The sequence below is a fragment of the Triticum aestivum genome, chromosome 2A (genome assembly GCF_018294505.1).
Source record: "Triticum aestivum cultivar Chinese Spring chromosome 2A, IWGSC CS RefSeq v2.1, whole genome shotgun sequence".
NCBI lineage: Eukaryota > Viridiplantae > Streptophyta > Magnoliopsida > Poales > Poaceae > Triticum > Triticum aestivum.
The window spans coordinates 768,474,525-768,496,807 of NC_057797.1; positions in this window are offsets into that span (position 1 = coordinate 768,474,525).

Here is a 22,283-nt window from a genome sequence, read left to right on the forward strand (position 1 = left end):
AAACCTCTATTATTATTGGAACTAAAATTATATAAAATTTATGCTACTAAAATTATCAAAGTATTTTCTGTTCAAAACATTATAAGCAAAAAAGAAAATAAAATAAATAAGTAGAAACAAAATAAAATAAGTAAGTAGAAAAAATAAAATAAACTTTAATAAAATAGATAAGTAGAAACAAAAAAATAAAATAAATAAGTAGAAAAATAAATAAAATAAAATAAACTTTAATAACATAAATAAGTAGAAACAAAATAAACTTTAATAAAGAAAAATAAATAAACTTTAAATAAAATAAATAAAAATAGCAACAGTAAGTATTTTGTTGGAAGTAGAAACAAAATAAAATAAATAAAGCAACAAAGAAAACAAAAAAAGTGCCACCTACTAAGCCAGCATGGCCTGAATATGACTAGAAACCCAAACATGGGCCAGGATTCAGGCCCGCAATAGGCCCAGTAGGCCCACATGCACAAGTGACAGATTAGGCCCAAAAGCCTGCGGTTGAGAGGAGCTCGAGAGGGTGGGCGCAACAGCGCTTATAAACCACTCTCGAGCTCTCTCGGCTAGCGAGGTGGGACTAATCTTTTGATGTGGGCAGCATATGGCCTTTGGTCCCGGTTGGTGGCACCAACCGGGACTAAAGTGGTGCATTGGTCCCGGTTCGTGGCACCAATCGGGACCAATGCTCTGTCTATATAAGGAACACTTGTGAAATTTTTCAGTTCCATCGTCGCCCACTCCTCGTCGCTGTTACCGCCCCCGTCCGCGCCCTGCCCCGTCGCCGCCCGCGCCCCGCGCCGTCACCGCACCGCGCCGCCTCGACACCGTCACTGTGCACGACCCCGCGCCGTCACCGCCCCGACGCCGTCGCCATCACCTCCCGGCCCCGCATCGCCCGGACGCCATCACCGCCCCGCGTCGCCCCGATGTCGTCGCCACCCCGATGCCATCACCGCCCGCGCCGCCTTGACGCACTCGTCGTCCCATGCCACCCCTGCCCCGACGCCGTCGCCACGCCGCCCCATGGTCCGGCGGCCTTTTCCAATCATATGATGTTTTTTTGTTCATATGATTTTTATGTGCATATGATGTTCATATGATGTTTTTTGTGCATATGATGCTTTTTTCATATGATGTTTTTTTCATATATGTATTAATTTTTGTATTTAGGTTGTTAATTAGTAGATATTGATTTTAGGTTAGTGTAGATAAAAAAGTAAAATAAGGAAAAAAAGAAAAGAGGAAGAAGGAAGAAGGAAGAAGAAGAAGAAAAAGAAAGAGAAGAAGAAAGGAGAAGGAGAGGAGAGGAAGAAGAGGAGAAATAAATAAGAAGAGAAAAAAAGAAGAAGAAGAAGAAAATAGGGGAAGAAGAAAGGAATAGAGGAGAAGAAGAAAAAATAGAAGAAAGGAATAGAGGAGATTTCTTTCTTCTTCTCCTCTTTTTCTTCTTCTTCTTTTTCTTCGATCTTTTTTCCTCTTCTTATATGAGGTGGGGTCGATATACCCCCTCCCCGGTAGCTTCGACATGAGGGGGGGGGGGTCGCCGAGGGTTCGAGGGTTGAGGAGGTTCGAGGGACACCGAGGGTTCGAGGGTCGGCAAGGGTTCGAGGGTCACATGAAGATGATGCACCGGCGAAAGACAATCATGGATATCTTCATGATTGCTGCTTGGTGCCTTTGGAATGAACGCAACAAAAATTTCTTCAGAAACGTGACCCCTTCAATTTCATCATGGAAACATAGGTTCAAGACTGATTTTGCTAACATTTTGCTTTAGGGTGCCTGCTCACAAAAGGCACCCTGTAGAGTCATAAAACATAGGTTTGTGACTGTTATTGTTGATGCTATAGGGGTAGACCAGGAACCTAGTAGAGTACATTGTAGTGTAGCCGGTTGAACACCCATTTTGTGGTTTCTCTGAGTAGGTTCTTGCATACTCCACCCCCTCCTCACCCATGTACATATGTACCATACTTTTTATAATTTAATACACATGCACTAGGAGCCTTTCCTACTATCTCATTTATACAAAAGTAGCAAGTTGATGACTCAGTCTATGCAATGGTTATGAGAGGAGCTAAATGTTTCTGTTTACAATTTATTTAGTTTGGACCCGTTGCAACGCATGGGCCCTTTTGCTACACATCTAATACAGATAAACTACGCTTCTAGGTGCTCAATCATGGCGATGGATGACGTCCACATTCGTCTTGGCAGAAATCAAACAACAACATTCACCGACATCACGACAATGAAATCCCTTGGTGTGACCAGTGCCCACACAATTTTCCATGCACTTAGTTTCATCACATCCATCTTCAATCTCGTAGCACCTTTCTACACAAAAACATTAATTGAATTGCCATGTTAATGATATGGGTTCATTCATCGGTCATTGTCGATGCGTGCTATTAGCTACAAGCATAGTTGCAAGGAAATTTTAGGTATATACACAATAGGAATTAAAGGATGCTAACCTTTTGGATCCGCATCACATGACAACATAATAGTCGCCATCACCAACATGAGGACTCCTAAGCATAGAAAGCTTGCATTTTTCTTACTAATCGCCATCACAAGATACAATGCTAGCTATGTACTGATATTCTCTCTTCTTTTTACCGTTTGATTTGATCTACCAAATGTGTTGAAGAGCAGCTCGATTTGCTAGCATTTATATAGGGGAGAGCATGCTAATCGATCCTGAGTTCTATCCTGATAATTAAATGTCATCCTAAATTTAGGGTGGAATTAATGAATTGATTAATGCATATAAATTGAATAGACATGCATACTTATCTCCTAACTAATTTTATACTGATAAATTGATTTATTCCCTTTTTGGTTGCGTCCGGCATATATATCCAGTATACAGTCAAGATCTGAAGATCTGTCACATAAGAAAGAGTTCATGTTGGAATTAATGGTTTATTTTATCCTATGCTTGTGTAGACCTGCATACTTATCACCTCACTGATTTAATAGTATGAATTTATTTGTTTCATTGTTTGGCGTGTCCGGTCTATCTATCCAATATTCGGTCTAAATCTAAAGATCCCTCACAATAAAAATATCTGATCCAGAAAAGAAAACACCCCTAACATTTTTTACTTCCTTGCTACATTACATTCTTAACTAGTAGGGTAACCCGCACATTTGCTCACCGGATTTTACATGAGATACCATGTGTTGGGGATATAGCCTCACCATATAACCCGCCATGATGGGCCGGGTCATTCAAGTGGCGACTTACCATCAAGACTCAAGATGGGCCAAGGCATTTAAGATCTGGAGACTTGCGGGGTGGTTCACAGAGTGGGCCGGTTCGGGTCCCAACACTTGAAGACGGAGGCTCATGGCCCAGAAGTACAAGTCGTCACCTGGAGCTTCCTTACATAGAGAACAATACAAGTAGTAAACATATTGGGTTACGGATGGCAATACGACCCAAACAATGTTGTAAGCCCAAGGACTCTGCCTATATATAAAGGGGAGCCCTTGAGACAGAAGGACCAAGTTACAAGCTCTCGAGTACTAGGTCATCCGAGTTGTGTCCTTGTAATCGAGATCATCATCATCAATAAACACAAAGCAGGACGTAGGCTTTTACCTCCACTGCGAGGAGTCGAACCTAGTTAAACCTTTGTCCTTTGATTCCGGTCAACCCCGTTCAAGCTACTACCTAGTGGCGATGGCCTCACAACTAAGTCCTTTCACGAGGACATCTACCGTGACAAAACCACGATAGTTGGCGCCCATCGTGGGGCTATCAGTCGGTGGTGTTGAGTTCTTGAAGGGAGCTCTCCCAGAGATCGAGGGATACGCAATCGGCTGCATGACCAAGAGTCATCGTGGCAAGCTCTACATCGACGACTCAGGCTGGGGCCCCGAGGACAACTCAATTGAGTAGGGGTACCGGATCCCCTTCGGCAAAATCCACGTCTTCATCCACAAGATCGGCGAGTCAGGACTCGAGCTAGACATGTGCACCGACATCACCGAGCCGGCTCGGAGCACGCAACCCGCCCGGGCTCAAACCGGTCGGAACCACATCTTCATCGGTTTCACCCAGGGGTCCATCTCGCAGATGACTCGGCGTTTGGCAATGACACCCTGGTCTACTCCTACAACAAATCATCGGTCAGGGAGACAGAGTCAATTCACCCTTGTACGATGGCAAGCTTGGGGACTGCTCTAATGATGAGCCGGCCTCGGCTGACCATGAGTTGCCCCACTAGACCGTAGTCTACATGGTAGGTGATATGTCTCCAACGTATCTATAATTTTTGACGGTTCCATGTTGTTATATTATTATTTTTGGATATTTTACAATCATTTTATAGCAACTTTATATCATTTTTTGGAACTAACTAATACGTCTCCAACGTATCTATAATTTTTTATTGTTCCATGCTATTATATTATCTGTTTTGGATGTTTATGGGCTTATTTATACACTTCTATATTATTTTTGGGACTAACCTACTAACCCAAGGCCCAGTGCAAATTGCTGTTTTTTTTGCCTATTTTAGTGTTTCACAGAAAAGGAATATCAAACGGAATCCAAACGGAATAAAACCTTCGGGAGAGTTATTTTTGGAACAAACGTGATCCAGGGGACTTGGAGTGGACGTCAAGAAATCAACGAGGAGGCCAAAGGGCAGGGAGGCGCCCCTGCGCCCTGGGCACGCCCCCACCCTCATGGGCCCCTCGTAACTCCATCAACCTACTTCTTCCTCCTACATATGTCCATATACCCCAAAAAGATCTAGGAGCACCGGAGGGGGGATCTATCATGGAGGGCTTCTGCATCAACACCATAGCCTCTCGATGATGTGTGCGTAGTTTATCACAGACCTTCGGATCTATAGTTATTAGCTAGATGGCTTCTTCTCTCTCTTTGGATCTCAATACAAAGTTCTCGTTGATTTTCTTGGAGATCTATTCAATGTAACTCTTTTTTGCGGTGTGTTTGTCGAGATCCGATGAATTGTGGGTTTATAATCAAGTTTATCTATGAACAATATTTAATTCTTCTCTGAAATCTTTTATGTATGATTTGTTATCTTTGCAAGTCTCTTCGAATTATCAGTTTGGTTTGGCCTACTAGATTGATCTTTCTTCCAATGAGAGAAGTGCTTAGCTTTGGGTTCAATCTTGCGGTGTCCTTTCCCAGTGACAGCAAGGGCAGCAAGGCACGTATTGTATTGTTGCCATCGAGGATAAAAAGATGGGGTTTATATCATATTGCCGCCTCTTTGCTCTATAAATACCGCAAAAATCGAAAAACCGCCCACCCTTGCATTTCTTGACAAACATATTTAATTCTAGCCATAGTTTTTACCTACAATTCACAAGATACAAGACAATTTGTCAAGTTGCATTTACTAGCAATGATGCTCACATTGTATACTTTTATGTATATACTTCATCTTGTATATCAGAAATGATATAGACGGACAGATTTTAATTTCAGATGAGCGTGGTATCAATGATCAAGTGGTGTTGACAAGCAAATGAAAATGTGGGAAGCCATGCATGGACCATAAAACAACAAGTGTGGAATGCTGTCAAAGAGCAACAAAAGTAAGTCCCTCGCCCCCATGTTCCTTGTGACATTAATTGTATTCTTTGAATTTTTTGAACCCTTGTGTTTGCATTAGAGATTAGAGGAGCAGGACTAGAAGAAACAAAGGCAAAAGGAGATTATGCAGCAGCAAAGCCTTTCAGTCACAAACAAGTTGGGGTAGGCGTGTGTTGAAACCCGTAAGATATTGAAACCAAGTCATTGTCTTGGCATGTGGATAGCTTACTTCCATGGCTAAATCTTTTGTGATATTTCAGTCCTTCGGGTCTCTCTAATTGGCCAAATTAGCACTGAAGATGCAGTGGCACAAATTAGCTCTAGTTCTCTCTCATGGTTTTAATTATGAAATGGTACTATTTGCACTGGCATGCTTTATTATGAATACTATGTGATCAAGACATATTAATTAAGATTTTCCTCTTATTTGCCAAGCTAACAACATGGATCATGTGTGGCGTTGCACCATCTTTTATGTCCAGGTTGTATGTTCTAGTTGGTAGATTGTAAACTTTGTTGCATTTTGACTTAAGTATTTGAATCATGGTACAGCCAGTCAGCTAGTTGTCTTTTTAGTTCTCCAGATCATGTGATGCGTAATTATCTCCAACCTAATTATTTTTCTGTTTTGCTTTGCTTCTCCAGTGTAGTTCATGGTGCACGTACATAGGTGTTTACCCGTAGTTCCAATACATCATGTGCACATCTTTTGATCTAGCTCCGAATAAAAATCTGAAAATCTGAATACATTCCACGAGTCTTTCATAAAATCTGAAACAAGACGATCTATTTGTTCCATGCGAGTTCATCTTTTCTCTCGGTGTAATTTCATGAGTTTTGGTAATGCCATGCCATCTCTAGATTTGGTTAACACCTGTACGAAAAATACCAAGTGTGAATGCTGACATCTTGCACTTGTATTTTTGATTTCAATCTTGCAAACTGTCCACTTAATTTCTCAAAGTTTGATGTTCAAATGGTCTGTAAAACTATAGGGTGTACTAGCGATTGGCCGAGCAGCAGCCTTGAGCTCAAGGGGGCATTTGCACTTTTAAGATGTGAGAAGGTGCACATCAATCATATCAGTGGTAAATATGTGGAGCGGTCAATTCGCACGTATGCACGTTGTTTTGCTCGGTGCGAGATAAAGAGAACGTGGACGCTGGGTGGTTACAGCTGCTAAGCCATGTAGACAGCTCAGCCTGGTACAGTGCATTAACTGAGCTGTGCAGGACTCAGCTGTTCCGCCTGTGTCCTACCGGCTACCGTCACAATTAATGCGTCCAGAGCAGACTATATTTGCCTACAATACATCTTCTATACCTAACAGATATACAACAATCACCACACATCCACATGGTAGCCAGCGGTGATGATTTCGAGATCAGCTGAGCCTGAGCTCAGAATCGAATATCCGCATTTCACATCTCTATTTTGCTTTGCCTGAACATACGCAGACGCTGATAAGTATGCTCATACACTTATTTTACGAAAGCACGCACACATTCAAGAGACTGAGTCAGCACATCATTTTTAGATTGACAAAGTCATCACAAACGACTTCGTAGTCAACAAAAACGCCTGCTCCTACTGAACAAAGATCATCAAAAGGCCTAAAATAAATTCATAAAAATGCAACCACCAATGTCAAGTTTAGGACCTAAACTCCAATAGGTTGGTTTCATCACACGGAAGCTAACCATCTTAGGCACACTTGCTGCTTGGTTTGCGTTGGACATGTACATATGTTATTTATTTTTATCCGATCTTGAAATGCAACAAGTTTGGCAAATAACGTAGTTGATGAACAAGGATGGGTACTAGCCTGGTCATGAGCGTGTCCGAAAATAGTAAGAAGAGAAATACGACAGTGTGCATAGTTGCATTTCGTAACCGGAAACAGGAAGACGTTCTACAACTAGCATTTTAAGAGCTCTTTGAAATTGGCTGAGTGATCCAGAACGACTGAGCATTAAAAGTCCCACAACACAACAAAAAGTTACTGAAACGTGGTAAAATTAATTTCAGGCATCGGGTATATAGATGGTTCCCTTGAAAATATCAATGCACGCTATAAAACCAGTGAGGCGATAAGTATGCAGATCTACTCAAGGTATGCAGAAATCAATCTATTCATTCCAAAAAGAACTTTTTTATGCACGGGTCTTAAAATCTTAGCTGGATATTGGATAGATATACAGGACACGCCAAAAAATGGAACAAATCAATTCACACATAAAATTTAGTGAGGCGACAAGTATGCACATCTATTCAAGGATATGTACTAATCAATCTATTAGTTCCAGCCTAAAATTAGGATGGTATTTAAATACTATAATTAATAAAACTCAGGATCAATTTGGGTGCCCGGCCCTATATAAATGATAGCAAAACGAGTTGCTCATCAACACATTTGGAAGATCAGATCAAACGGTAGAAAGAAGAGAGGATATCAGTACATAGCTAGCATTATATCTTGTGATGGCGATTAGTACGAGAAATGCAAGCTTTATATGCTTGGCAGCCCTTGTGTTGGTGATGGCCACCCTGATGCTGTCGTGTGATGCTCCAAAAGGTTAAACATAATTACTACTAGCATTTTAACAGATCTTTGAAATTGACCTAGTGATCCAGATCGACTCAGCATTAAAAGTCCCATAGCACAACAAAAAGTTACTGAAACGTAGTAAAATAGTTTCGGGTATACGACACCCTTGAAAGTGGTAGTACTGGGATTGATTCTTGCCGGATCGATATGCATTTTCTTGAAGGTATCAGTGTATATCCAGTTGAGACTGCTACCCCGTCCAAAGGAGTCGGGTCAGATAAAAACCATCCACTATGTGATCGAGTACCAATGCATCCGTGCCTCCATGACGGATACTTTTCTGCTGGTCTCTTCGGTTGAAGGTGATCCAAATTTCCGACCATGGGTTGTTCGTCGGTGACATCTCAAAGAGCGCATTTTCTCTCCTTCTTGATGACGTGAGTGGCATAAATAATGCTAACGTCTTTGACTTCAGGAAGGAATTGTTTCTGGCCGTCGTTAATTGGCCCGGGCCGGTTACCATCCCCATTACGCAGCTAATCCATGCCCTGTTTCTCGGCTGCTATCTTGCCGGCTTGCTTGATTAGCCAACAATCCCAGTTGAAATGAGTACCAAGCTTGTCTGGGGTGCCATGTATGGCACATGCTTTATCCAATATCTTGTCCAATGTTGATGGGCCATCTTTATTCCGTTGAAAGGGTCTCTACTTGTTGCCACCATGTTGGTTACTGAATCCGGCATTTACTGCTCCGTCCTCAGCGTCGCTATTATTACCTCTCTTGTGGAGCTTGTTATTCTTATTTCGCCGAGGTTTACCATTTCATTTGCGCCCCTCGGAGGTACATGTGTCGCCACTATGACTGCTTTGATGAGCCAGCCAGCTGTCCTCACCTGCGCAAAATCGAGTCATCAGATGTGTGAGGGCAGCCATTGACCGAGGTTTTTCCTGTCCGAGCTATCTAGCGAGTCATTCATCGCGGATGATATGCCCGAAAGTTGCTATATCCTCGCATCCGACAGACTACTATTTGTTTTTTTCTTAGTCAAGAACTGATTCCAAAATTTTCTGGCTGACTTCCCAGGCTTCTGCACAATATGACCGAGGTCATCAGCTTTGGGAGTCGGACATAACTGCCCTGAAAATTTCTCTAAAAGCATTATTAACAGGAACAAATAATAACATGGTTGGAACCTACGCATTTTTCTGATTAAACTACATATACTCATTATTTCAATCTGGTTTACGGTTGAAAAATTCTAGCATAATTATGTTTAACATATTCTCTGTAAAGAATAAAAGTCATGCACGTAAAGACTAAAAATAGAGCGAACTGGGCCTACAATGGCTAAACGCAGAATACTAACCGAGGGGCATCGGCACAAATGGGCACACACCCCACTTCCTTCCATCGATGCTACATGGGCCAACCCCTTTAACATTTTTTTGATTTCTGTTCAATTCCAAAAAAGAGGCGACCAACAAATTCAAACTCGAGACCTCTCCTTTCGTAGACAAACCCAGTAACCACTAGGAATTCTTTCACACTTAGACTAATTTCTCCGTTTTCCCTCTTATTATGTCTTCATTTCACAGAAACCCTGTTTTGGGAAGCTCCGAGCCAGGTTTTTTTGTTTTTTCTGTACCCCTTTTTGTGATGGTTTTTATTTCATTTTTCTTTTTCTTTTAATTTCTTTACATTTAGTTTTCCTTATTTTTCTTTTTCGAATGCATGAACATTTTTTTTCAAAAAGCGATGAACAATTGAAAGTTTTGTGAACTTTTCTTTCAAATTCGAAGAACTTTTCGATTTTATGTGAACATTTTAAAAAAGTAAATGTACTTTTTTCAAATTGATGATTGTCTTAAAAATCAAATGTAGCTTTGTAAAATTTCATGAATTTGTTTTTCAAATTATTGAACTTTTTTCCAAATTTGATGAACTTTTTTCACGATTGGTGAACTAGTTTTCAAAATTGATGAATTTTTTTCCGAATTCGTGAACCCTTTTTTGAAAATTCGTGAACTTTTTTTATAATTGATGAGCCTTTTTCAAATTCATGACCTTTTTATCAAAATGGATGAACATTTTTCAAATGCGTGAACTTTTTTCAAAACCATTGAATTTATTTGAATTCATGAACATTTTTTTATAAATTTTGATGAACTTTTTTCAAAATAGTGCACTTTTTTCTCCGAATTTGTGAACTATTTTCGAATTTGTGAACTATTTTTCATAAGTAACGAACCTTTTCAAATCCACGACCTTTTTAAAAAGTTTTTGAACAATTTTTTTGTAAAACCGGCCACAAGTTTTTCATTGATCAAGCAATTCAACCTTCTTTTCAGATAGATCAAAAAAAATCTGAAGACTATACTATGTGGCAGTGTTTTCTTGTTTTTTTAATTATATGTCTCACTCCAAGGTATTTTCCTAGCTACGCTGGATAACTTGTAAGCATCAACTATTTCAAAAAAAAATGGAACAATTTTGGCAACATAGGAAAGATTTTGCTTTTATTTTTTAGCAGTACACATCTGTTTTCCAGAAAAAAAAGAAAAGAAACGAGGTTTTTCCCATCAAAACAGTCCGGTTGCCAAAAAAGTTCATCAAAACAGGATTCTCTCTGAACGAAACGAAACGAAGATTCTAAAAAAACCAAACCAAAACGAAACGAAACAGATGTGTATACGTAACAGTTTTCTGAACAAACCAGAGAACAGCCATGAATCGAAACAGTCAACGAAACGAAACAGTTCAGCTAATGGGCTTCGCGAATGAAGCCCACTTGATCCTCTAGCGAGCGCCAGATCGAATATTCGGTGTTGAAGGTGAGAGCAACTAGTTAACGAGCGCTCCTTCGGGAGCCTTGCAACCATCAGCGCCACTTGACGCGCTCTCAGCCATTTGCCATATGTCGCGCTCTGGACGCTCCCTTCGGATTTTGTTTTTTTATATATTTTTCACACGCGTTTTCGGCTTTTTAAACGGTTTTTTTTGGGTTTTTTCAACATTTTGGTTTCCCCCGGTCTTCCATAGCTTTTCAACCAAAAAAATTCAAAAACAAAATTTTCGTGCGGAAAAAGCATATTTTCTTTTTTTTTCTTTCGCGAAAGTGAAGGTTTTTTCCGGGAGAGGTACGGTTGTGCTTTAGCGAGACTCACGGCGGTGCCTTTCAGAAACGAAAAAAACACATTTTCTGTTTTTTTTCCTTTCGCGAGAGTTACGGTTTTGCTTCCACAAGAGGCCCGGTTGTGCTTTCGCGAGAGTCACGGCCGTGCCTCCCGGAAAGGGAAAAACAAAACGCGTTTTCTGTTTTTTTTTCTTTTGCGAGAGTCACGGTTTTGCTTTCGCGAGAGGCACAGTTGTACTTTCGCGAGAGTCGCGGCCGTGCCTCTCAGAAAGGGAAAAAAATACGAGTTTTCTGTTTTTTTTCTTTCGCAAGAGTCACGGTTTTGTTTCCGCGAGAGGCACGGTTGTGCTTTCGCGAGAGTCAAGGCTGTGCCTCTCGGAAACGGAAAAAAACGCGTTTTTTGTTTTTTTTTCCTTCCACGAGAGTCACGGTTTTGCTTCCACGAGAGGCACGGGCGTGATTTCGCGAGAGGCACGGGCATGCCTCTTTCAGAAAGGGAAAAAACCATGCTCCTGGTTTCGGTTTTTTCGCCCGGTTTTTTTCGTCCGATTTTTTTGTGAAAAAAAAGTTCGTTAAAATCTATCAACATGGGATCTAGTTTTGAAGATCTCGACGCAAGGAATCCAATAGTGAAAACTGTTCGAGATTTGGACGCACGGTTTAAAAGATAAAACGTTTTGAAATAAACAGATCTACGAAAAAAAGGGAAACGCACATGTTGCGACAAGTGGCGCGCTGCATGTGCGCCACTTGTTGCGACCTGAGAAAATGGAATGTTATTTGCAACAAGTACTCCTTAACTAGTGATTTCGGTTGAATGCGCCGAATAAGCGCTCCCAACCGGGGCCAGGCGCGCGAGATAGCGGATGCCGCTGTTGGGCTGAAGCCCAACAGAGAAAGGGCAGTTAATTGGACCGCAGGTTACCTAAAAAAATTCAGAGGCATTTTTTAGAAAATATGACGAAGGATGACTGAAGACACTCCGTAAATTTATTAGTTTATATCATCTATACCAATATAAAAAGACCTAAATGGGCAGATCCAAACCATCTCGACTGTCAAATCATGTTATCTAGCGGTTCAAATCGCTCCAATGTTGAGCACCAAACACGTTTAATGCTCTAATTACCCTTGCCGCCAGCCCATCGCCGTTATGCACATCTCTGCCCAGCGTCCCGATGCTCTCCAGCACCATGCACCGATCGATCTGAATTTGATTGTGCGTACATTCCATGTCAATAAGTACTTCATCTGTTCCTAAATATAAGTCTTTTAAAGATTTCACTATGGACTATATATGCAGCAAAATGAGTGTTTACACTCTAAAATATGCCGTATGTAGTTTATAATTGAATCTCAAAAGACTTATATTTAGGAACGGATCAAGGTTGAGTTTCCAACTACTGATGATCTGCAGAGACTTTTGAACTTTGGGTTGTGCAAAGTCCCTGGCACCGAGTGCATTCTTGAGTTTCACGAGTGGAAGAAGGTCGAGCCGAAGGGTAAGCCTCTCACTCAGGTTTGGTTACGGTTCTCGGGGGCACCGTCCAGGCCTCTGAATGATGCTAGGGTAGTAACCAGCTTGGGGAATCTTGTTGGGAAGACCGAGCAGGTGGAGATGGCCTTTACCCAAGCTAACGGGGGGCGAGGGTGCTAGTTAGTGTTTTGGACATTGAGTATGTTCCGGATGCGGTTAAGTGGACGCATGCCGGTATGATCTTCAACCTCGGGATTGAGTTTGAGGACACTGACTTATTCACTGAGGTGTTGAATGGAAATGATGTGGATATGCTTGATAAGGATGACGGGTCTGGCAACAAGGAGTTGAGCGAGGCGGATCGTGGACGAGATACATCCACTAACCGGGGTTCTAACGTACCTTCAGCGGCGCCTGGGAAGGGGACTCCCACGCAGACTTCGGCACCTATGAACGCGCTGCGATTTGGATCGTTTGAACCTGCTTCCGCACCCCCTGCACCGTGGAGCGAGAGGTGGAGTGTGAGGATGATCAGTCGCTCCCTCCGCTTGATTTTGAGGTTCTTGATACTGCTGCTGGTGGATGTCCCAATGGTTCTGGTGTAGTGCTGTCCGTTGCGGCGGAGGCTTCTCCTTTTGTGGCCTCCGAGATGGTGATTGGACTTGGCGACTGAGGGGAGGCGGTTGGGCAAGTGGCTCCTGGCTCTCCCGACACTCGCCCTCGATGTGAGGCTTCGCCGGAGCCGCGGGGCTTGGCGCTGTCCCGTGCGGCGGAGGCCATGCTGGCTGATGCGGCCATGGCCAGGCTATGCGTCGAGGCTGGCACTGGCTCAGGAGTGGGGGGCGGGCAGGTAGCCTTCGCCCCACCCTCCCCTTTGGCCCCCCTGGAGGGGTGGCCCCCATGACGCCACCGAGACCTGTGTCGGCTGCCCTGGGTGCGCAGGGTCCCGGGAAGGTGGCGACTGGACGATCTTCACCATCGGCTCAGGGTAACACTTCAGTTGGCTATTCTCCGTCTAGCTCTGTTGGGGGTACGGCAGTTGGCCTTACCCCGAATGGGGTATCGCTGGATGAGATCATCGCGTTTGGAGGGATTCTGGATCCTGTGTCCACCGATCGACGGATGAGCTGTCGCCTCCAGGATCAGCCGGACGTTGATGACATGCAGCTGCGGTGCGCCATGCAGGCAGCCAAGCTCCATGATATTGAGGCCACTATGGGTATGTCAGTCAATAAATCTAATTCTATTATGCATTTTTCATCGATGAGATTATTCATAATGCAACTCAGTTGGGTGTGTCACTAGGTAGAAATGATAGTGAAATTTCTAAATCCGTTAATGATATCCTGGATCTTGAATCAGAGCGTTCTTGAGAAATGATTCGGAACCTAGCGGCGGTTAAACCCATGAATGACTTGGAGATAGACGCGTTGGGAGTTCGGGTCCTTGATAGATTTTGTGCTCATCCTGCACCCTCGCTTCCTGACACCGAGGAAGATGGCTGTCCTGTCTTACCGAGCGATTCCATTATTGCTGACTCTCAAGTGGTTAGATACACTGAGCATTGTTATGAGGACCGCGCTGAGGATCAAACCAAACCTAAATGCAAATGGAAACGAAAGATATATCCAGCTTCGGCTGTGCGTAGAAGTGCTAGGATCCGGACCACAAAAAAATTTCATGATGAATTATGAAAGGAAATTTTTGGAATAGCAGAGGTCTTAAGGACTTGGCTAAGAGAAGGTTTCTAGCTGATGCTTCGATAGAACACAAGTTGGATTTTATCGCCCATTCTGAGACTGGTAGGGACAACTTTACTCCCCAGTTTCTTAGTACTCTGTCGGGAGGTGTGGACTTTGATTGGCATTGTTTGCCTTCAAAAGGAAGATCCGGTGGGATTTTACTTGGGGTTAAGTGTGATTCTTTAGAAGTCCGGAATGCGGTTATGTGTGATTTTGCAGTTAAGTTTAGGGTCCGATCGAAGTCCTATGGGTTTAATTGGGCTTTGGTGGCGGTATATGGTGCCGCGTAGCCTGAACTCAAACCAGTTTTTTTGGCGGATTTAATTCGTATTTGTGGTAGCGAGCAACTCCCAATTCTAGTTGCGAGTGATTTTAATATTATCCATAGACGGGATGAAAAAAACAATGATAACTTTTACGGCAGATGGTCGTTCATGTTTAATACTATCATCAAAAGCTTGGATCTTACAGAGATAGAGTTGTCCGGTAGAAAATACACTTGGGCCAATTCATTACCAACCTCGACGTTTGAGAAGCTGGATTTTGTCCACGCTAGCGTCGAATGGGAACATAAATTTTCCTTGGTAACGATCCATGCGTTATCCCGAGCCATTTCCGACCATACACCATTGCTTGTTGACTTTGGAGAGGCAACGCATCTGGGAAAACAAGAACACTTTCTCTTTCGAATTAGCGTGGTTCGAAAGAGATGGGTTCATGGATCTGATAGCTAGAGAATGGGCTAAGGATTCGGGTGGGAGGCCAAATGTTGAGAGGTGGCAAAACAAAATAAGACATCTAAGGCAATTCTTACGTGGATGGGCAAAACATATAAGTGGGATTTATAATATTGAAAAGGATAGACTCCTTGAACTTATTCAATCCCTAGACTTGAAGGCCGAATCCTCTATTCTAGATACCAGGGAGCTGGAAACTAAAATGGAGTTGGAGTTACGACTGCAAGAGCTTCTTCGAGAGGAGGGATTGAAGTGAGCATTGCGTGCGAAAGTCCGCAAAATCGTCCAAGGGGACGATAATACCCAATTTTTCCATATGATTGCGAATTGCAAACATCAAAATAAGAGAATCTTTCAGCTCGAGCAGGACGAGGGGACAATTTTAGGGCAGGAAAATCTGAAACTATATATCATGAACTATTATAAGCAGCTATTTGGGCCTCCAGAGGATAATTTCGTTTCCTTGGATGAGTCGAGGGTAGAGGATGTCCCTCTAACTTGCTGTGGATGAGAATGAAATATTGACAGCCCCATTTTCAAATGAAGAATAATAAAGCTTCAGGCCCGGATGGTTTTTCGGCGGAGTTTTATAAGAAGTGCTGGCACATTATTAAAGGGGACTTGATCCCGTTGTTCCATGATTTATTCTGTGGGCAGTTACGGTTTTCTCGCTTAAATTACGAAACAAAAACTTTGCTACCTAAGAAAACAAACGTTGTGCGGATCGAGCAATTCAGGACAATCTGTCTTCTTAATGTCCACTTCAAAATTTTCACCAAGGTGGGGACGAATAGGCTTACGCAGATGCTACCTCTGGAGCATGCGTTGGTTTTCCCTTGAAGAGGAAAGGGTGATGCGGCAAAGTAGCATAAGTATTTCCCTCAGTTTTGAGAACTAAGGTATCAATCCAGTAGGAGATAACATGCAAGTCACCTAGTACCTACACAAACAAACAAGAACTTCGCAACCAACACAATAAAGGGGTTGTCAATCCCTTCACGGCCACTTGCAAAGGTGAGATCTGATAGAGACCATAAGATAAATATTTTTGGTATTTTTATGGTATAGATTGAAAGTAAAGATTGCAAAGTAAAATATATTGGAAACTTATATGATGCAAAGTAGACCCGGGGGCCATAGGTTTCACTAGTGGCTTCTCTCATGATAGCATAAGTATTACAGTGGGTGAACAAATTACTGTCGAGCAATTAATAGAAAAGTACATAATTATGAGAATATCTAGGCATGATCATGTATAGGCATCACGTCCGCGACAAGTAGACCGAAACGATTCTGCATCTACTACTATTACCCCACACATCGACCGCTATCCAGCATGCATCTAGAGTATTAACTTCATAAGAACAGAGTAACGCATTAGGCAAGATGACATGATGTAGAGGGATAAACTCAAGCAATATGATATAAACCCCATCTTTTTATCCTCGATGGCAACAATACAATATGTGCCTTGCTGCCCCTGCTGTCACTGGGAAAGGACATCGCAAGATTGAACCCAAAGCTAAGCACTTCTCCCATTGCAAGAAACATCAATCTAGTAGGCCAAACCAAACTAATAATTCGAAGAGACTTGCAAAGATAACAAATCATACATATTAGAATTCAGAGAAGAATCAAATATTATTCATAGGTAAACTTGATCATCAACCCACAATTCATTGGATCTCGACAAACACACCGCAAAAAGAATTACATCGAATAGATCTCCAAGAAGATCAAGGGGAACTTTGTATTGAGATCCAAAGAGAGAGAAGAAGCCATCTAGCTAATAACTATGGACCCCGAAGTTCTGTGGTAAACTACTCACACATCATCGGAGAGGCCATGGAGTTGATGTAGAGGCCCTCCGTGATCAATTCCCCCTCTGGCGGAGCTCTGGAAAAGGCCCCAAGATGGGATCTCACGGGTACAGAAGGTTGCGGCAGTGGAAATACGGTTTCGTGGTGCTCCTGGATGTTTTTGGGGTATATGGGTATATATATAGGGGGAAGAAGTAGGCCGATGAAGCTGCGAGGGGCCCACGAGGGTGGGGGCGCGCCTCCCTGCCTCGTGGCCGCCTCGCTTCTTTCTTGACGTCCACTACAAATCCCCTGGACCACGTTTGTTCCAAAAATAACTCTCCCAAAGGTTTCATTCCGTTTAGATTCCGTTTGATATTCCTTTTCTACGAAAAACTGAAATAGGCAAAAAACAACAATTTGCACTGGGCCTTGGGTTAGTAGGTTAGTCCCAAAAACAATAAAAAAAGGTATATTAAAGCCCATTAAACATCCAAAACAGATAATATAATAGCATGGAACAATCAAAAATTATAGATACGTTGGAGACGTATCAAGCATTCCCAAGCTTAATTCCTGCTCGTGCTCGAGTAGGTAAATGATAAAAACAGAATTTTTGATGTGAAATGCTACCTAGCATAATTCTTAATGTAATTTTCTTTATTGTTGCATGAATGTTCAGATCCGAAAGATTCAAGACAAAAGTTTAATACTGACATAAAAATAATAATATTTCAAGCATACTAACAAAGCAATTATGTCTTCTCAAAATATCATGACCAAAGAAAGTTATCCCTACAAAATCATATAGTCTGGCTATGCTCTATCTTCACCACACAAAATATTTAAATCATGCACAACCCCGATGACAAGCCAAGCAATTGTTTCATACTTTTGATGTTCTCAAACTTTTGCAATCTCCACGCAATACATGAGCGTGAGCCATGGACATAGCACTATAGGTGGAATAGAATGGTGGTTGTGGAGAAGACAAAAAGGAGAAGATAGTCTCACATCAACTAGGCGTATCAACGGGCTATGGAGATGCCCATCAATAGATATCAATGTGAGTGAGTAGGGATTGCCATGCAACGGATGCACTAGAGCTATAAGTGTATGGAAGCTCAACAAAAGAAACTAAGTGGGTGTGCATCCAACTTGCTTGCTCACGAAGACCTAATTAATTTTGAGGAAGCCCATCATTGGAATATGCAAGCCAAGTTCTATAATGTAAAATTCCCACTAGTGTATCAAAGTGACAACATAGGAGACTCTCTATCATGAAGATCATGGTGCTACTTTGAAGCACAAGTGTGGTAAAAGGATAGTAACATTGTCCCTTCTCTTTTTCTCTCATTTTTTATTTGGGCCTTTTCTCTCTTTTTTATGGCCTCTTTTTCTTTCTCTTTTTTATTTTTTGTCCGGAGTCTCATCCCGACTTGTGGGGGAATCATAGCCTCCATCATCCTTTCCTCACATGGGACAATGCTCTAATAATGATGATCATCACACTTTTATTTACTTACAACTCAAGAATTACAACTCGATTCTTAGAACAAAATATGACTCTATGTGAATGCCTCCGGCAGTGTACCGGGATGTGCAATGACTCATGAGTGACATGTATGAAAGAATTAAGAACGGTGGCTTCGCCGCAAATACGATGTCAACTACATGATCATGCAAAGCAATATGACAATGATGAAGCGTGTCATAATAAACAGAACGATGGAAAGTTGCATGGCAATATATCTCGAAATGTCTACGGAAATGCCATAATAGGTAGGTATGGTGGCTGTTTTGAGGAAGGTCTATGATGGGTTTATGGTACCAGCGAAAGTTGCGCAGTACTAGAGAGACTAACAATGGTGAAAAGGTGAGAGTGCGTATAATCCATGGACTCAACATTAGTCATAAAGAACTCACATACATATTGCAAAAATTTATTAGTTATCAAAACAAAGTACTACGCGCATGCTCCTAGGGGGATAGATTGGTAGGAAAAGACTATTGCTCGTTCCCGTCCCCCACTCATAAGGAAGACAATCAATAAATAAATCATGCTCCGACTTCATCATAATGGTTCACCATACGTGCATGCTACGGGAATCACAAACTTTCGAACAAGTATTTCTCAAATTCACAACTACTCAACTAGGATGACTCTAATATCACCATCTTCATATCTCAAAACAATCATCAAGTATCAAACTTCTCATAGTATTCAATGCACTTTTTATGATAGTTTTTATTATACCCATGTTGGATGCCTATCATATTAGGACTAATTCTATAGCCATGGAAAATTACCATGCTGTTCTAAAAGACTCTCAAAATAATATAAGTGAAGCATGAGAAATCAATAATTTCTATGAAATAAAACCACCGCCATGCTCTAAAATATATAAATGAAGCACTAGAGCAAAATTATCTAGCTCAAAAGATATAAGTGAAGCACATAGAGTATTCTAGTAAATCCTGATTCATGCGTGTCTCTCCAAAAAAGGTGTGTATAGCAAGGATGATTCTGGTAAACTAAAAGGCAAAGACTCAAATCAGACGCTGCAAGCAAAACACATATCATGTGGTGAATAAAAATATAGCATCAAGTAAACTTACCGATGGACGAAGACGAAAGAGGGGATGCCTTCCGGGGCATCCCCAAGCTTAGGCTTTTGGATGTCCTTGAATTTTATCTTGGGGTGCCCTGGGCATCCCCAAGCTTAGGCTCTTTCCACTCCTTGTTCCAAAATCCATCAAATCTTTACCCAAAACTTGAAAACTTCACAACATAAAACTCAACAGAAAATCTCATGAGCTCCGTTAGTATAAGAAAACAAACCACCACTTCAAGGTACTGTAACGAACTCATTCTTTATTTATATTGGTGTTAAAACTACTGTATTCCAACTTTTTTATGGTTCATACACTCCGATACTAGCCATAGATTCATCAAAATAAGCAAACAACACACGAAAAACAGAATCTGTCAAAAACAGAACAGTCTGTAGTAATCTGTATCAAACGTATACTTCTGTAACCCCAAAAAATCTGAAATAAATTTCTGGACGTGGAATTTATCTATTAATCATCTGCAAAATGAATTAACTAAATATAACTCTCCAGTAAAAAATGACAGCCAATCTCGTGAGCGCTAAAGTTTCTATTTTTTTACAGCAAGATCGCAATGACATTCCCCAAGTCTTCCCAAAGGTTCTACTTGGCACAAACACAAATTAAACACAAAAAACAAAACCATAACAGAAGCTAGATGAAATATTTATTAAATAACAGCAAGGAAAAATATTGGGTTGTCTCCCAACAAGCACTATTCTTTAACGCATTTTAGCTAGGCAAAAGATTTCAACGATGCTCACATGAAAGACAAGAATTGAAGCGCAAAGAGAGCATCATAAAACACGTGACAAACACATCTAAGTCTAACATACTTCCTATGCATAGGCATCTTATAGGCAAACAAATTATCAAGGCAAGCAAAAACTAGCATATGCAAGGAAGCGGAAAGAAACAATAGCAATCTCAACATAACGAGAGGTAATTTAGTAACATGAAAATTTCTACAACCATATTTTCCTCTCTCATAATAATTACATGTAGGATCATAAGCAAATTCAACAATATAGCTATCACAAAACATATTCTTAACACGATCCACATGTATGCAAAGTTGACACTCCTCCAAAATAGTGGGATTAACATTAACTAAAGTCATGGCCTCTCCAAACCCACTTTTATCAAAAACTTCATAAGATTGAACATTCTCCAAATATGTGGGATCTAAAGTTGACACTCTTCCAAACCCACTTTCAATATTATTGCAAACATTCATCACAATCAATCTCATATTCATCATGGGGCTTAAATAAGTTTTCAAGATCAAAAGAAAAATCACCCCAATCATGATCATTGCAACAAGTAGTGGTCATAGCAAAACTAACATCCCCAAGCTTAGGGTTTTGCATATTATAAGCACAATTGACATTAATAGAATCTATACTATGATCATTGCAATCATGCTTTTTATTCAAAGGTCCATCATGAATCACTCCATAAAGTACTTCATCACAATTTACGGATTCACGGATTTCAAGCAAAACTTCATAAAGATAATCTAGTGCACAAAACTCACTAGCAATTGGTTCATCATAATTGGATCTCTTAAAAAGATTAGCAAGCAGATGAGGATCCATATATCTTAAGTTCTCTATTTAGTAATAAATAAACAACTATTCCAACCAAACGAGCAAACGAGTCAAGTAAGACATCAAAGCAAACGAAAAGATAAACAGAAAAGGGTGAATAAAATGGCAAGGGTGAAGAGGGGGAGAGGAAAACGAGAGGCGAATGGCAAATAATGTAATGCAAAGGATAAGAGTTTGTGATGGGTACTTGGTATGGGCGCCAAAGCTTGACTTGACTTGGTGTAAACCTCCCCGGCAACGGCGCCAGAAATCCTTCTTGCTACCTCTTGAGCATGCGTTGATTTTCCCTTGAAGAGGAAATGATGATGCAGCAAAGTAGCATAAGTATTTCCCTCAGTTTGGAGAACCAAGGTATCAATCCAGTAGGAGGTAACACGCAAGTCACCTAGTACCTACACAAACAAACAAGAACTTCGCAACCAACGTGATAAAGGGGTTGTCAATCCCTTCACGGCCACTTGCAAAAGTGAGATCTGATAGAGATAATAAGATAAATAATTTTGGTATTTTTATGGTATAGATTGAAAGTAAAGATTGCAAAGTAAAATAGATTGGAAACTTATATGATGGAAAGGAGACCCGGGGGCCATAGGTTTCACTAGTGGCTTCTCTCACGATAGCATAAGTATTACGCTGGGTGAACAAATTACTGTCGAGCAATTGATAGAAAAGTGCATAATTATGATAATATCTAGGCATGATCATGTATCTAGGCATCACGTCCGCGACAAGTAGACCGAAATGATTCTACATCTACTACTATTACTCCACACATCGACCGCTATCCAGCATGCATCTAGAGTATTAAGTTCATAAGAACAGAGTAACGCATTAGGCAAGATGACATGATGTAGAGGGATAAACTCAAGCAATATGATATAAACCCCATCTTTTTATCCTCGATGGCAACAATACAATACGTGCCTTGCTGCCCCTGCTGTCACTGGGAAAGGACACTGCAAGATTGAACCCAAAGCTAAGCACTTCTCCCGTTGCAAGAAAGATCAATCTAGTAGGACAAACCAAACTGATAATTC